Raw genomic sequence first — 17035 nt, 5'->3', positions numbered from 1 at the left:
TCAATTTCTATGGCTCGTGATAGCCTGGAAGGCATGGGATACTTTTCTATAGGTACATATAGACAGATTGTCGTTGTTGTTTTAGCGTGAGTCATCATTCTATGGATACATATAGACAGATTGTCGTTGTTGTTTTAGCGTGAGTCATCATTCTATAGGTACATATAGATAGATTGTCGTTGTTGTTTTAGCGTGAGTCATCATTCTATCGGTACATATAGACAGATTGTCGTTGTTGTTTTAGCGTGAGTCATCATTCTATAGGTACCTGGTACATATAGACAGATTGTCATTGTTGTTTTAGCATGAGTCATCATTCTATAGGTACATATAGACAGATTTTCGTTGTTGTTTTAGCGTGAGTCATCCATAATGAACATTACTGCCTACTAGTGCTCTGATCCTGTAAAAACACAAGACTATATAAAATCTTAAACTATGAGTAGGTATATTTTATGGCGACTACAATATTTATAAATTTAAATTCGATAACTGCGGAACGCTTCCGTACAAACTTTCACCCCCCCATTTTAGGGAAGTGGGGCGTGATAAAGAGACAAAACGTAGCCTATGTTATAATGTTCGGCACCACAGAGGGGTCCCTAGAAACATGTAACAGTGTCTTTCACCTATGCACATAGGTTGGGGTAAGTTCGGATAATAACTTTATTTCTATGTGGCTAAGTTCGGACACCCGTTTTATTTATGCCTCAGCTAATTTAAAGAACTCGAGCAGGGTCATGGGATATCGTTCGCCTGGGAGCAAAGAATGAGGTAGGTATTTATATTGAAACTTGTTGACGAAAGTACTAAAGAACAAATTTAAGTTTTTAGAGCGCCCCTTTCCTCACTCTTTTAGCTAACGAATGATCGCAATTGAAAGAAACAACTATAACTAATTTAATTAATTTATTGTAAGAACAACCTTCACTAAGTTCTTATTTTCTATCACCATCGTACAGTCTAACGGAGGTGGAAGTATTTAATTTAAGTTTTATTACAGGAAATATATATATTTATATCGCTCCACAAAATTATATTGGTCTTATTCCTGGATGGATATCCTTAATTAAAAATGCTATGTTATAAATGTAAAATATCCTAGGTATTAATCCGTTTCACAAACTTGGGCGGTTTCTCTCACGGGTAGTTTTGGCAGCAAACTGCTAACTCCAGTTCAGGACATAATACCAGGATAGTAGCAGGATAGTATGTGGAACATATACCCGGATAAAAACACCCTGGTGGACAAACAAAATACCCAGGTGAGATAATTTTGGAAATCGGTAACTTGTTGTTTTAATTAATTCTATATTTTTAATCGCGGGGTTGCTTTTAGGGGTTTTTGGTGTAACAGAGATAAAACCACTTACCAGAAAGGCTGGGTGTTTTCCTTATTTTCCTCTGGAGGTCACCGTCACGTTCTCACGTGGCAGCGATGGGAAGATTGAAGGCTGGAAAGGTAATACAAAATAATAAGAAACGGTGTTCTGGACAAAGAACATGAAGGAATAACCTCCGAGCAACACTTGTTTTATTACCAAAACTCACCGAAATAAACTGGCTGTTTACTTTTCTTTGTAAGGGCGGCTTACATTTTTAGGTTAATCGAGTTTAACGGGCTCGGCTAAAAGAACAAAATATTAATTAATACGTGAAGACCACACAATAAAGAAAACAAAGCACTCTTTGAACACTAAAACATACCCCGGAATGAATAGATTGCCTGGGATATTAACTATCTCAAAATTTCACATGCTGTCAGCTACGATTCACTTCAGGCAATGACAATATTTCAATGGTGGCCCGAGACCTTAGCCACGTATCCAACCAAAGAAAAGGAAATATTAGATTGTGAAAACTTTCACCAAAAATTAAGACAAATAACAACATACCCCTCATTTTAAAATTCTAAGTATTTTTGTATGGAAAGAAGAAATTAACTTACATTAAACGAATCTTCAACCCCGTAATGCAAATAGTCACCTTTGCTAATGACCGTATCATAGACAAACGAGAACACGACTAGCGCCGCAGAAGAAAAACAAAACCAAACTATTAGCTAAATTTTATTGCAAACCAATATCCTAGAATTACTTTACATGTTATAATGTTAATTTATCTTAATGAAAATGAAATCAGATTTTCTCCGACAAGAAAAAAAACTTTCATTGAACGGGTATTTATGTGACTCAAATCTTCCCCAACCAGTTTATAAACGTCAAACTGTCAGAAGTGACAGAACACATCTAACCCACGCAGGGTCTCCAAAACAAAGTGAATTTATTACGAAAAGTGAGTGAATACTAAACCAAATGAGATTAAAACTGTGTGGTGTAATACCAAGGAAGTACAGCTTAAAATTGCAGGGCCATATGGCTACGAAATATGTGTAAAATAGCAAACTAGTGCATCAGTTCCGGCATCAGAATTTTACCGGTATGTTTTTATACTTTAAACTCCATTCTAGGGCTCAGTGTTGTGAATTTATACTGCATTACGTTTTCCATTTATCCATCCATCTACTTGCAGCTTAATACGTTAGAAACTATGGAGATGCGTAACCTCTGAAGTGTTACAGTTCATCTTTGGTTGGGTTAAAAAAAAAAATTTAAACTAAAAAATTTTTTTTTAAATTGGTAGGTGAATGAATTTAATTATGTATCTGGGATAGAACAGGGAACTATTTAGCAAAAGCGGAAGTATTAATGGCGATATAAGCATTAGTAAGTAGCATCAAAGGAGTTAACGGTTATTACGCCGCGTCTTGCGTGAGCGACAACCCGCGACGGCGACGCGATGCGATGCGATGCGACGAAATCAAACCTTCTATCTCTATGGACTTGTCTTAGGTGGGCGACGGAACGCGACGGCGATGCGACGCGACGAACTAGCGATGAACATGCGAATGTTAAGCGACGCGATGCGACGCGATGCGATCAAACCGCTGTGTTCATATGGGAGTGTCTTGCGTAAGCGACGGCCCGCGACGGCCCGCGACGGCGATGCGACGCGATGCGATGGCGATGGGCGCGCGATCAAGCTATTTGATTTTTAGAAGCAAATTCAATACGTAGAGAGGTCGGACTAGAGAAATAACGATTGATTACTAGTCTCACATTTCATTCTTTATATTTTCTTATAATAAAAATTCAAAATATTCAAATTAACATAAGTTGACCAAAGGAGTAATGTGCCTAAAAAGTAAGGAAATTACAACTTTTGTAACTTGTATTGACAGCCTTTGATTATGTGCACGGTGATACGAGATTGTCTGCGTAAAATATTAAAATTTAAGTGTGAACTAAAAATATGAAACACTAGTGCGATGACCTTACGATATATGTACTAGCACTTGACTTTGGTGAATAGGATCACAAAATTAACTAGTTATTACAACGGGCTCGTAGCCTAGCGGTTTCGACGTCTGGACGCCGCGCCAGCGGTGTGAGTTCGAACCTCGGCTGAGGCGTGCTTTTGCAGTTTTATTTTTGTTTCTTTTATTTTCTATTATTTGATTGTTTACTTTTTTCTTTCTGTAAGAATCTTCATTGTTATTTTTATTTTATTTTTAATAACTCCGGCTTTTATACTAACAAGGAAAGGTACCCATACAAAAAAAATTAAATTAAACTACTCTTTAAGGGGCGTTCATTGTAATTCCTGCGATTCCTGCATTTATTGTAACTCTTAAATAATAATATTATCCTAAACCAGAACTTCTTGTTGCCATATAAAAAAAAAAACATACATATAAGACATACCTTTGTGTCGATAGATATTTTTCAGTACAGATGGTGTTTTTTTTACGCACTAGTGCGAGAAGTGGTTCATTATATGCCAGGTCGAAACTTCGGAGGCTCATCTGTACTGAAAAACGTCGTACGATACACGTGCGAAAAGGAAATTCGTAACTCGTGTCGATTTAAAACACTCCCTTCGGTCGTGTTTTAATTTATCGCCACTCGTTTCGAACTTCCTTTTTACGCACTTGTATCGTAATGTACTATTTTAAAGCACATAAAATTCGAATAAAATACACTGCTGACACGGACCCGCTCACTGCTCAGTTCAGTCTGCGCCCAGCGCTCATAGACAGTGGACCTACGTTCGATAGTCCGGCGCACCGTGCTCTCGTAAGCGTAAGCAGCTAGATAGTTCTGAGAAGTGCTGTATAGGTACTGCGACTAAACAAATCTTGATCCTGTTGGTGGCAAACAGGCATACGGTCCGCCTGATTTTTACACATGCAATTTTATCCAAGAAATTTTACTTGAAATCTGATGAGAGTTTGAATTATTATTATATTTCGGGACCAGGGGACCGATTTTTGAGTCTCACGCGTTCGAATTCAGAAAATTGTCACTGAAAATACTAAGCAATTCACTGTTTTCAACCGGTATTTTAGTGACAAATCCCATATGTGAGATTCAAAAACCGGCCCCCAGGATGAGGTTCTGGTTTTCATGGTGGAGTCAGGATATGGTCAACAAAACTGCTATTTTACTCATAATAACTCCACTATGTTTGGGCTTATTACACTTGGGCTGATGAGCAGCGTCGATCTCGATGATGTCCAAGGTCACATGATCGAGTCAGGAAATGAATAACAGAAGTGCTATTCTACTTATCGTAACTCGACAATGTTTGATCTCATTAGCCGGGCCAATAACACATGTAATTTTATGCACACAGCTCAGCTCTTTGAAACTGTTTATTTTAAGTTACTTACAATTAGTAGGTACTATATAATAATAATATATTCTTATCTCTTGTAAACTTTACAAAAAAGTTAACACATGTAACCAAAAGAATTGTTACTAGCAATTAAATTCAAAACTATCAAGATCATTCTTGCCTGTGTGTTGCGTTACCGGTGGCTCGCGTACCGAGCACCAACGCCATCTATCAATGGCTATTTCACGAAATTGATGAACGCTCTAAGGAATAAGGGCTCTTAGTGTAGTGGTTATGCCAGTCGACACTAGATGGCAGCATTAAAAACACTGGGTTACACTGTATGACATTTTTTTATTTCAACATTAAGTAAATAGCATTCGTTATAAGTAAATAGTATACGTTAATTCGTCGCTCAGTTTTGCCGTGAAGGACGGACAAATAAATAGACACACACACACTTTCCCGTTTATAATATTAGTATGGATTAAAATAAACATTAAGTTAATAAAAACAAAATGCAGTATTATTGTGTGCTACTTAAAACTTTCCTTGTTAGTATAAAACCCGGAGTTCTTAAAAAAAAATAAGAAAGTAGAATCTTAGAGAAAGAAATAAGCAGGTAAACAAAATCAAATAATCCATACTGATTAAACTGGAAAGTGTGTGTGTGTCTGTTTGTTTGTCCGTCTTTCAAGAGAAGCCGCGGGCAAAAGCTAGTAGAACATAAAAGAAAAAAAGTAAATAAAAATGCAAAAAGATTGCGTGAGCCGAGATTCGAACTCACGACACTCATGGCGCAAACGATTCCACCTAGAAGTCAAACCCGCTAGACCATTTGCACATTGTGAAAGACGGCGAATCTTGTGATTCTAATCACCAAAATGCTAGTGCCGAAGTTTCGCGCGATGGATACGCGATGACCTTGAGCCATCGCCGTCGCATCGCGTCGCATCGCGTCGCGTCGCGTCGCGTCGCCCGTCGCTCACGCAAGACGGAGCGTTAGGGATTTGAATATAGAATGACGGTGCAGGAGCTAAGCGAAGAGAATTAGTTGATTGCATTTGAAAGCGGTTAATAAGCAGGAATTTGGAGAGTGTTAGCGGTTAGTAAGGATATAGATACTCAAACAGAATTTTATGTTATACTATTATTGGGATTTTTTTTTTTAATTTTATTTAAAGATAACTAAAATGAACTTGTAGGATGAGTAGGAACATGAAATAAACGTAAATTCTGTCTAAAGAAGCAACAGAAACTAAATAAACTTAACTTAATTCAAAATATGTTTGGTACAGAGGCTGATCAGGCATGTACGGAACTACAAATTATTATTTTTTTTTTTTTTATATTACCTTAGGAACGACTTTCTAATCCAAGGGATTTGGAAATTAACTGCAACTACTGAAACGGGTTTACATCTATCATGCAAGAAACTATCCTATCTTATGAGAGAGATACTACGTTAAGTATGGAACTAACTAATAACCTACGCGTAAAATAATTGTGGATCCACGGTTCTTAAATTAAAGATGGAGGCACATTTCATGTCCTTTATTACAGAATGCCTAAAAAGGTAAGATTAGGTTGTGCTGGACGATTCTTTTCGATCTGAACTATCCTAACAACAAGCTATCTCGAATACTACCAGGCTAAGAGATAGAACTCTTAGACTTACCAAGTAACGGTTCTATGTAAAATATTCTATTAGAAGTGTGGACTTCGCAAAGTTCACCCTTTTTTAGAAATATTAACGAGTGAGACTCATATTTATGTGTATATATTCTTTAAGTATTTACGTCTTTATAAGGACATAATTATTAGAGAGGTAGGTTGGTTTGCGCGCAACCAAGCCTATACAAACAGGAGATATAGAGATTCCTAGTTTGCAAGAGAAAGTAGGAGATCCACAGATTCCTAACAAACAGATTATACGTATGTACGGAGTTTGGCCCAAATCACAAATGTTAGCTATCTAGGGGAAGGCTCTGCTTCACCCGGACGGACAATATCCTTTATGTGGAAATTACCTAAAAGTTTACCTCCTAGGGATTTTAAAGTAAAGACTAAGGGACTTAATTTTTTGTGTATAACACATTTTTCGTAACGAGGTGCCAATTTAGCAGAAAAATTTTTAGATGCGTTCGATAAAGGAAAACACTTTTTATATACTATTTGACCTTCTTCTAATACTACATGTCGCTTCCTCATATTATAATATCGAGCATTACGTTCATGGGAAGCAGTTTGCAAATGACGCACCTTATTAAATACAGACTGGAGCTCTTTCAACTTATCCGAAAAAATACCACTGGTATCTACCTCTACAGAATCAGGATCTATAGGGGTCTCATGATTATAAATAGAACCATCTAATATCATTTGACGACCATGCATGAGGAAATACGGGGAGTGTCTCGTAACTTCGTGCTTGGCAGTATTAAGGGCGCACTGAATCTCCGAGACGTTCTTATCCCAATTACGGTGATCAGAACGCACATAGGAGGCAATGGTTCTGACTAACTCACGGTTTACGCGCTCCGTTTGGTTCGTCTGAGGATGGTATCTAGGGTTATAGAAAATATGGGGAACCCCATATTTAGTCATGAGATCTCTGAAATCCTTGGATGTAAATTGAGCACCATTGTCACAGAATAAAATCTTTGGAATCCCGTGTACAAGAAAAATACCTTTTTCTAAACACTTCACTATTGCTTTCGCAGTAATAGTGCGTAAAGGAAATAACGTAACATATTTACTAAAATAGTCCGTACATACAAATAGATATTGGTTCCGCGAATAAGAAGGCGGAAAAGGTCCTAATATATCGCAGGAAATGGCCTCGCCTGGAACAGATACCCGACGTGGGTTACCCATCAAACCAGGACGAGCTAAGTTTATAGGTTTATAAGTCCTGCATATTTCACAGGTACTGACGTATTCTTTAACATCTTGAAATAGAGTAGGCCAATAGTATAGCTCGGCGATCTTAGAGTGAGTTTTAGCCACTCCAAAATGACCGGCCGTAGGATCATCATGGTACTTGATTAATATTTCGTTTCTCAGCTCGTAGGGTAATACCAACTTCCATTCGAATTGAGCGGTAAGGCGATATTTATTTTTAGAGTATCGAAACAGTTTGTCATTTTCAATTTTAAAATTTGGAAATAAAGAAGGCTTTTCAGAAACCTTTTTGTATAAATCTAAGTACCACGGGTCCTGAATAGAAGATGCGTCTATGGCATCCACATGAATGCGTGAAAGGCAGTCCGGAACCACATGTTCTTTACCTTTCCTGTGTATGATCTCGAAATTAAACTGACTTAAGCGACAGGCCCATCTATTTAAACGACCAGAGGGATTCTTTAAATTATGAAACCATTTCAACGAAGCGTGATCCGTCACGATATAACATTTCCTACCTTCTACATAGGCTCGGTATTGCTCTAAACCATAAATTACGGCCAACAACTCGCGTTCAGTTGCCGAATAATTAGTCTCTGGTTTATTAAGAGTACGGCTGGAGTAAGCAATTGGATGATCTAGGTTGTCATACCGTTGAGTTAAGACGGCACCAATGGCATACGAGGATGCGTCACAGTGAATATAAAAACTTTCGTTGAAATCAGGGCACTTTAGTATAGGTGCAGAGATAAGAGCAGATTTTAATAAATTAAAAGAGTTATTAACTTCCTCTGACCAAACAAAAGGTACTTTTTTACTCGTTAATCGAGATAAAGGTCGAGCGACTTTAGCAAAATTATTTATAAACCTTCGGTACCAACCACACATACCAAGGAAGCTTTTGACACTCTTTGAGTCCTTGGGTATGGGAAAATTTACAATTACATCTACTTTAGAAGGATCTGTACGAAGGCCATATTTATCTACCAGATATCCTAAGTATTTTAGCTCAGACCTACAGAATAAAGATTTCTTCATATTAATGGTAAGATTTGCTGCTTTGAGTTTTTCAAAAACAGCTTCTATTAAACGTATGTGTTCGTCAAAATCGGATGTACATATAATTATATCATCTATGTAACAAAATACTTTATTGTCAAATTCCGCTGTAAATAAGTTATCCATTAACCTTTGCATGGTGGCTGAGGCACCTACAAGGCCAAAACACATTCTATTGTAATGAAATAATCCCTTTCCGGGCACTGTAAAGCTAGTCTTTTCTTTCGAGCTTTCACTCAACGGAATCTGATGATACGCTGCACTTAAATCAAGAGAAGTGAGATATTTCGCATCACGCAAATTATCGAGAATATAGTGAACATAGGGTACTGGGTAGGCGTCGGACTTGGAAACGGAGTTAACCTTTCTACTATCTAGACAGAGTCTCATATCCCCATTGGGCTTCTCGACCATTACTACAGGAGAATTCCAGGGTGAGTGAGAAGGTTCTACTATTCCTTCTTTAAGCATACGGTCTACCTCCTTTTCCAAAGCCGCAAGCTTATCCGGACTAAGACGGTAATATTTTTGTTTAATCGGGTGTGCATTACCCGTGTCTATAACATGTTCTATGAGGTGGGTTTTTCCCAATCCTACCTTGTCAGTATCAATTTGTTCATACAATTTTTTAGCCTTTTCTAAACGATTCTTTTGGTCGTGAGTCAAATTGTTATAATCATTTAATCCCGACGCGTTGGGTAAAGTAGCACTGCAAGAGACGCGTCCATCATTAAAAGTTTCTACTACATCTTTAATTTTTTCCGGAATTAAATCATAAGCACGCCAAAAGTTGAGGCCAAGAATCATCCGATTTTTAATATTCGGTTGAATGTCAAAATGTATTAATTTTAATTCACCCTTGAAGTTTATAGGTATCATCATGTAATGAGTAATTAAGAGTGGATGGCCATCGGCCACCCTCAAAGAAAGAGGTTTGTCGCGTTCCTGTACTGGGATGCCTACCGATTCGAAAATGGACTGGCTACCGCGACCCAAAAGGCTAACCGATGATCCTGAGTCTAATAATGCTCTCACTGTTAAGTCAAATACTTTCAAAGGCAAGTAAAGTCGATTATCACCCTGTGGAGGATTAAAATGAATTGTCTCTTCTACTTGTACAGGAGTGGATAGGAGGGATGTTTTCTTTTTAGAAGAGACAAAGTTATTCAGTTTTTTGGAACCGGGTTACATTTTGGGCACTCAGGGGTACGAACTCCCTTCGCACCACATTTAAAACACACAGTTTCCCTAGAAGATCTACACGCCCTAGTAGGATGATTGGTTTTCCCGCAACGAAAACAGAAAAGGTCATTCCTTCCGGAAGAGGTCTGCCCTACAGCAGCGACAAAAGTCTTAGACATGTTAGAAGTACGAGCAGAACCAAACCTATTCCTAGTCTCACCCTTATTTTCCTCAGTACCTAGGGATGACGACCCCGATTTCTTTGATAACAGCGGTTCATGAAACTGCTTTGCCTTAACTTGAGCCAATTCAATCCTCCTACACAAGTCTTTCAGTTGTTTAATGGACCTGACATCATGAAGAGCCAAATCCTTCGAAAACTCCGGCCTAATATTACGCATCAGCGTGTCCAGCTTATCCTCTTCCGGAACCTGACGGCTCAGACGGTCGTACATTCCCAGCATCGTGGAGACAAAATACACGATAGTCTCGGACTTAGCCTGTGTCCGGTTTCTAATCTCTTGTAAAAGAAGATGATCCAAATCTGGAATATCAAACTCTTCCCTTAAAGCGGATACTACCTCCCGATAGGACAACAAGTCTGTACGCTGAGATCGAAACCATGACAACGCCGGTCCCTCAAGAATCTCGGGGAAACCCCTATAAATTCGGTTCTCGGAAATCCTACGAGCAACGCGTAGTTCCTCCAACCGCGACAAAAAAGAGCGAACGCAAGTATCGCCTTTGAATTTCAAGTTCAAGGAATTTATATTAAAAGTCTTTTCCGGTTTATATACCACTTCTCGGACAATTCGGTCACCTACAGCAGACGCAGGATCTTCTCCGCCAGATTCAGAAGAGGCCGACGAGTCATCTCCCAGCAACCGTTCCATAATAGTAGATACTGTTCCTTTCAGTAGCTGAACTTCCTCAAGATTTTGATCCAACCGAGAGAGACGACATATTAAGTACTTGCAACGCGAAAGTAACCTATCCTTAGCGACTGCCGAAATATCATCAGATGCTTCGCGTTCAATTTCCTGAATCTTATCCTGACACAGCTTGATTTCTCCCACTGGATCGTTGACAACAAGGTCTTGAAATTTCAAACTACCCTTTCGAGCAAGCTCGGCTGTTTCTTTTAACGCCTGACACAAACTGGTCCTTCTGGAAACTGGATTTACTGGAAGCCTACGAATCGCCAACTCGTGTGTGATTTCATCTTTGTGTAAATGCGTTATTTTGCAACCTGCTTTTATGAAATCCATTTTGTTTTTAAAGTATGGTATACTTTTATCGAAATGTCCGAATTACGAAAAGATTTCCAAAATTATTTTGTATGATATACAACCTCTATATATAAGGAGTTACACTTCTAATTGTTTAAGTTTATAAGCTTAAATTTGTCAATAATAATAATTGTAAATAGCCAACAAATGTTCGCCAATACAGCAGATAATACAACTTATATTAAATTAAAGTACAGCCAGATATTCGCCTTCACTAATACTAAAGTAATAAATTCTATTATTTTTTTCAATTGCGATATTCTCCCTAAGGCTCAACGTTGGGAACGCCACTTATAATGTTCGGCACCACAGAGGGGTCCCTAGAAACATGTAACAGTGTCTTTCACCTATGCACATAGGTTGGGGTAAGTTCGGATAATAACTTTATTTCTATGTGGCTAAGTTCGGACACCCGTTTTATTTATGCCTCAGCTAATTTAAAGAACTCGAGCAGGGTCATGGGATATCGTTCGCCTGGGAGCAAAGAATGAGGTAGGTATTTATATTGAAACTTGTTGACGAAAGTACTAAAGAACAAATTTAAGTTTTTAGAGCGCCCCTTTCCTCACTCTTTTAGCTAACGAATGATCGCAATTGAAAGAAACAACTATAACTAATTTAATTAATTTATTGTAAGAACAACCTTCACTAAGTTCTTATTTTCTATCACCATCGTACAGTCTAACGGAGGTGGAAGTATTTAATTTAAGTTTTATTACAGGAAATATATATATTTATATCGCTCCACAAAATTATATTGGTCTTATTCCTGGATGGATATCCTTAATTAAAAATGCTATGTTATAAATGTAAAATATCCTAGGTATTAATCCGTTTCACAAACTTGGGCGGTTTCTCTCACGGGTAGTTTTGGCAGCAAACTGCTAACTCCAGTTCAGGACATAATACCAGGATAGTAGCAGGATAGTATGTGGAACATATACCCGGATAAAAACACCCTGGTGGACAAACAAAATACCCAGGTGAGATAATTTTGGAAATCGGTAACTTGTTGTTTTAATTAATTCTATATTTTTAATCGCGGGGTTGCTTTTAGGGGTTTTTGGTGTAACAGAGATAAAACCACTTACCAGAAAGGCTGGGTGTTTTCCTTATTTTCCTCTGGAGGTCACCGTCACGTTCTCACGTGGCAGCGATGGGAAGATTGAAGGCTGGAAAGGTAATACAAAATAATAAGAAACGGTGTTCTGGACAAAGAACATGAAGGAATAACCTCCGAGCAACACTTGTTTTATTACCAAAACTCACCGAAATAAACTGGCTGTTTACTTTTCTTTGTAAGGGCGGCTTACATTTTTAGGTTAATCGAGTTTAACGGGCTCGGCTAAAAGAACAAAATATTAATTAATACGTGAAGACCACACAATAAAGAAAACAAAGCACTCTTTGAACACTAAAACATACCCCGGAATGAATAGATTGCCTGGGATATTAACTATCTCAAAATTTCACATGCTGTCAGCTACGATTCACTTCAGGCAATGACAATATTTCAATGGTGGCCCGAGACCTTAGCCACGTATCCAACCAAAGAAAAGGAAATATTAGATTGTGAAAACTTTCACCAAAAATTAAGACAAATAACAACATACCCCTCATTTTAAAATTCTAAGTATTTTTGTATGGAAAGAAGAAATTAACTTACATTAAACGAATCTTCAACCCCGTAATGCAAATAGTCACCTTTGCTAATGACCGTATCATAGACAAACGAGAACACGCCTAGCGCCGCAGAAGAAAAACAAAACCAAACTATTAGCTAAATTTTATTGCAAACCAATATCCTAGAATTACTTTACATGTTATAATGTTAATTTATCTTAATGAAAATGAAATCAGATTTTCTCCGACAAGAAAAAAAACTTTCATTGAACGGGTATTTATGTGACTCAAATCTTCCCCAACCAGTTTATAAACGTCAAACTGTCAGAAGTGACAGAACACATCTAACCCACGCAGGGTCTCCAAAACAAAGTGAATTTATTACGAAAAGTGAGTGAATACTAAACCAAATGAGATTAAAACTGTGTGGTGTAATACCAAGGAAGTACAGCTTAAAATTGCAGGGCCATATGGCTACGAAATATGTGTAAAATAGCAAACTAGTGCATCAGTTCATTTATCCATCCATCTACTTGCAGCTTAATACGTTAGAAACTATGGAGATGCGTAACCTCTGAAGTGTTACAATGTCACTATATTTCTTCAACTATCTCCACTTAAAAATCACGTCAGACAAACAGACAGACCCACCCACACACTTTCCCATTTATAATATTAAAAAATAAAATAGAGGTATAAAGCATGGAATGGATTAGCTCTATTATTAATTTTCATTTATTTTTTCCCATTTCAGCCTTGTATAATATTATTTGATATTTATTAAGGTGCTGGTTTTTTGTAAAAGAGGCTCTTTCCAGAATATGACAACGCAAATTTATGCTAAGGCCTCATTATGCGGAGGCTCGTGAAAGTCGGTCATATTTTGTCCCCCATCATTCGTTTCGGGAATTGATTTCCCTCATTTATATGCAAAGATGGCGGGCGTTAAACCTATAGGCGAAGGTCAAACGTTCAGCAAATGTTGTGAATCCTGAACTTTGACAGTTTGAAGCCTTCTAAGTTTTCATAACTCTAATAGGCGAGACGACTAAAAAAACGAATTAGTCCGTCAGTTAGATTATCAAAGAACGTTAGACACGTAAGTATTTTTTCCTTTTTCTCGTAAACGTTAAATGACGACGGTACAGTGCGTTGAAGTTTCACGTGACGTCACGCCTAGGTACAATTTTTACTTAGAAGTGACGTCACAAGCCCCTACTCTGGAACTTTGCTGCTCTATATCTTTGTATTTTTTCATTAATTAGAAAAAGCGAAAAATATGTGTTCAGTATTATTGGACGATTTAAATGACAGACTAAACAGAATGGCATTTTTTTTATGTATGCTTTTTTTGTTTTTGGCGACATGTGTAGCTGCGGTCGTGCCGCTTCAACTGGACTCGCAGCTTAAGCCATGCCGTCCTAGGACTTCCACAGGCTGATTGCATCGACTTCAATCGTGGGGCTCACATTATGTTGAGGCCCAGACAGAGGCAGGCAGCGATGCGTAAGGCGGGTGGGTCCAAAACGGAGCCATGAAGGACGCGCGTGCAGCCAATTCCTTTAGAATTGTTTTTAAGCATTACTATGTAGGTACAATAAATGTATTTCTTTTTTTTTTATGAAATAGGCAGCAAACGAGCAGACGAGCCGCCTGATGGTAAGCAGTCATCGCCGCCCATGGACATAAGCAACATCATGGGAGCCACTTATGCGTTGCCGACCTTTGAGAACCCTAAATACCTGCTTCTTGAAGAACCCCATGTCATCGCGCAAAGGAAACACCTCAGAAGGAAGCTCATTCCACAACTTGCACGTTCTGGGCAAAAACGAGCGGGAGCGGGGAAACGAGGTCGATATTTTTATGCGATAGAAGGCAAACGAGCTGACAGTAGGTCGAGCACCTGAAACACCAGAAGGATTGAGGTGCGTTGTCAAGTCACGTTTGGTCTAAAGCGCCATAAGTATATACACTAGCTTGGTATTTAGGTCCTTTATGGCCATTACCGCATTATAGGTAAGAATTTTCCACTTTGCTGTTTCTAAGCATAACACAAATATCTATAGTTCACAGAGTCATGGGTATTTGCTAGGTATATATTTATTTGCTAGGTATATTAGCTCGACACAAAGCGAGATGAAGTTAAGGCTCGGCCGCCAACCTCCATTCCCTACAACTATGTTGGTGGTGTGCTCACGTGTCCTAAATGCGCGCGAGTATTCAGCAGAAAGACTAAACATTCCCTACAACTATGTTGGTGGTGTGCTCACGTGTCCTAAATGCGAGCGAGTATTCAGCAGAAAGACTAAACATTCCCTACAACTATGTTGGTGGTGTGCTCACGTGTCCTAAATGCGAGCGAGTATTCAGCAGAAAGACTGGACATTCCCTACAACTATGTTGGTGGTGTGCTCACGTGTCCTAAATGCGAGCGAGTATTCAGCAGAAATACTGGACATTCCCTACAACTATGTTGGTGGTGTGCTCACGTGTCCTAAATGCGAGCGAGTATTCAGCAGAAAGACTAAACATTCCCTACAACTATGTTGGTGGTGTGCTCACGTGTCCTAAATGCGAGCGAGTATTCAGCAGAAAGACTAAACATTCCCTACAACTATGTTGGTGGTGTGCTCACGTGTCCTAAATGCGAGCGAGTATTCAGCAGAAAGACTAAACATTCCCTACAACTATGTTGGTGGTGTGCTCACGTGTCCTAAATGCGAGCGAGTATTCAGCAGAAAGACTGGACATTTCCTACAACTATGTTGGTGGTGTGCTCACGTGTCCTAAATGCGAGCGAGTATTCAGCAGAAATACTGGACATTCCCTACAACTATGTTGGTGGTGTGCTCACGTGTCCTAAATGCGAGCGAGTATTCAGCAGAAAGACTAAACATTCCCTACAACTATGTTGGTGGTGTGCTCACGTGTCCTAAATGCGAGCGAGTATTCAGCAGAAAGACTGGACATTCCCTACAACTATGTTGGTGGTGTGCTCACGTGTCCTAAATGCGCGCGAGTATTCAGCAGAAAGACTGGACATTCCCTACAACTATGTTGGTGGTGTGCTCACGTGTCCTAAATGCGAGCGAGTATTCAGCAGAAAGACTGGACATTCCCTACAACTATGTTGGTGGTGTGCTCACGTGTCCTAAATGCGCGCGAGTATTCAGCAGAAAGACTGGACATTCCCTACAACTATGTTGGTGGTATGCTCACGTGTCCTAAATGCGCGCGAGTTTTCAGCAGAAAGACTCGACACTCGAGCCAGAAAGCGGAAAAGAATAATAATAACCCAAATTAAATACTACTAGCACCAGCGAGCCATCTTCTGGGCGAGCTCACTCCATCGTAGGCCACGTCTTTGCCTTAGGCTAGTCTGTGGCCAAGAGTAATATAAGCCCATTTATAATAATAATAAAAAAAAAACTTACAGTCGCTGTGGCCGAAATCGGTCATGAGGGAATATAATATATTCCTGACAACAGTATTTACTGGCCGTGTAACCTTTGTCACTGAAACGTTATAACCGTAAATTAAGGTGATGAACTTTTATTTATTTTGGGCTGAATTCATGATTTAATTATGAGAATGTAAATTGAATGCCCGTCGTTAGTGAAAATAATGTTAGTTGTAGACATACGAATTTAATTTGAGTTCGGTGCTGCTTAACTTTATTAAGTACTCGAAAAGACAAATAAATTAGTTTCATAGGCACTAGTAAATTTCATAAGTTAATGTTGTATACCATAGTTCACTTTCACCCGTTTACTAACTCGTTTGCCGAAGCCTTTATTTTTTTATTTTTTTTATACCACGTCGGTGGCAAACAGGTATACGGCCCGCTTGATGGAAACCGGTCACCGTAACCTATGGACGCCTGCAAATCAAGGGGTGTCACGTGCGCGTTGCCGACCAATTAGAAACTTGTACACTCCTTTTTTGAAGAACCCCATACATATTCCGTTACTAAAACGATTTAGATGCCATGTGTGAGAGAAATTCATTTAGTATTTAATTTACAAACTTGCCGGCAGCATCGGCAAGTCAACATCAACATTTTATTTGAAGTCAAAGTTGTATAATTTTATTTACGTAGGTATACAATTTTGAATTTAAAAATTCATTATGATCAGATGAGAATTCACAATGTGTTCTTACAAGCTTTTATAACTCTGTATTGTTTAATCTCGACACCTTTTAGGGTTCCGTAGTCAACTAGGAACCCTTATAGTTTCGCCATGTCTGCCCGTCCGTCCGTCCGTCCGCGGATAATCTCAGTGGCCGTTAGCACTAGAAAG

General features: G+C 38.8%; 2 long non-coding RNA genes across 2 annotated transcripts; both read right to left on the bottom strand.

Moving 5' to 3' along the window:
- Positions 1-894: 894 nt before the first annotated feature.
- On the bottom strand, positions 895-2751 carry LOC125228262. Its single transcript, XR_007177270.1, has 2 exons — positions 1374-2751; positions 895-1241 (listed from the first exon to the last, which is right to left on the bottom strand). It is a non-coding gene; the product is annotated as an uncharacterized LOC125228262 (long non-coding RNA).
- Positions 2752-11723: 8972 nt separating this feature from the next.
- LOC125228978 lies at positions 11724-13166 on the bottom strand. The gene is made up of 2 exons (XR_007177351.1): positions 12203-13166; positions 11724-12070 (listed from the first exon to the last, which is right to left on the bottom strand). It is a non-coding gene; the product is annotated as an uncharacterized LOC125228978 (long non-coding RNA).
- Between the last annotated feature and the right edge of the window lie 3869 nt (positions 13167-17035).

The sequence above is a fragment of the Leguminivora glycinivorella genome, chromosome 1 (genome assembly GCF_023078275.1).
Source record: "Leguminivora glycinivorella isolate SPB_JAAS2020 chromosome 1, LegGlyc_1.1, whole genome shotgun sequence".
Classification (NCBI taxonomy): domain Eukaryota; kingdom Metazoa; phylum Arthropoda; class Insecta; order Lepidoptera; family Tortricidae; genus Leguminivora; species Leguminivora glycinivorella.
Note: the sequence above shows the minus strand (reverse complement) of the source record. Positions and strands in the feature narration are given on the sequence as shown.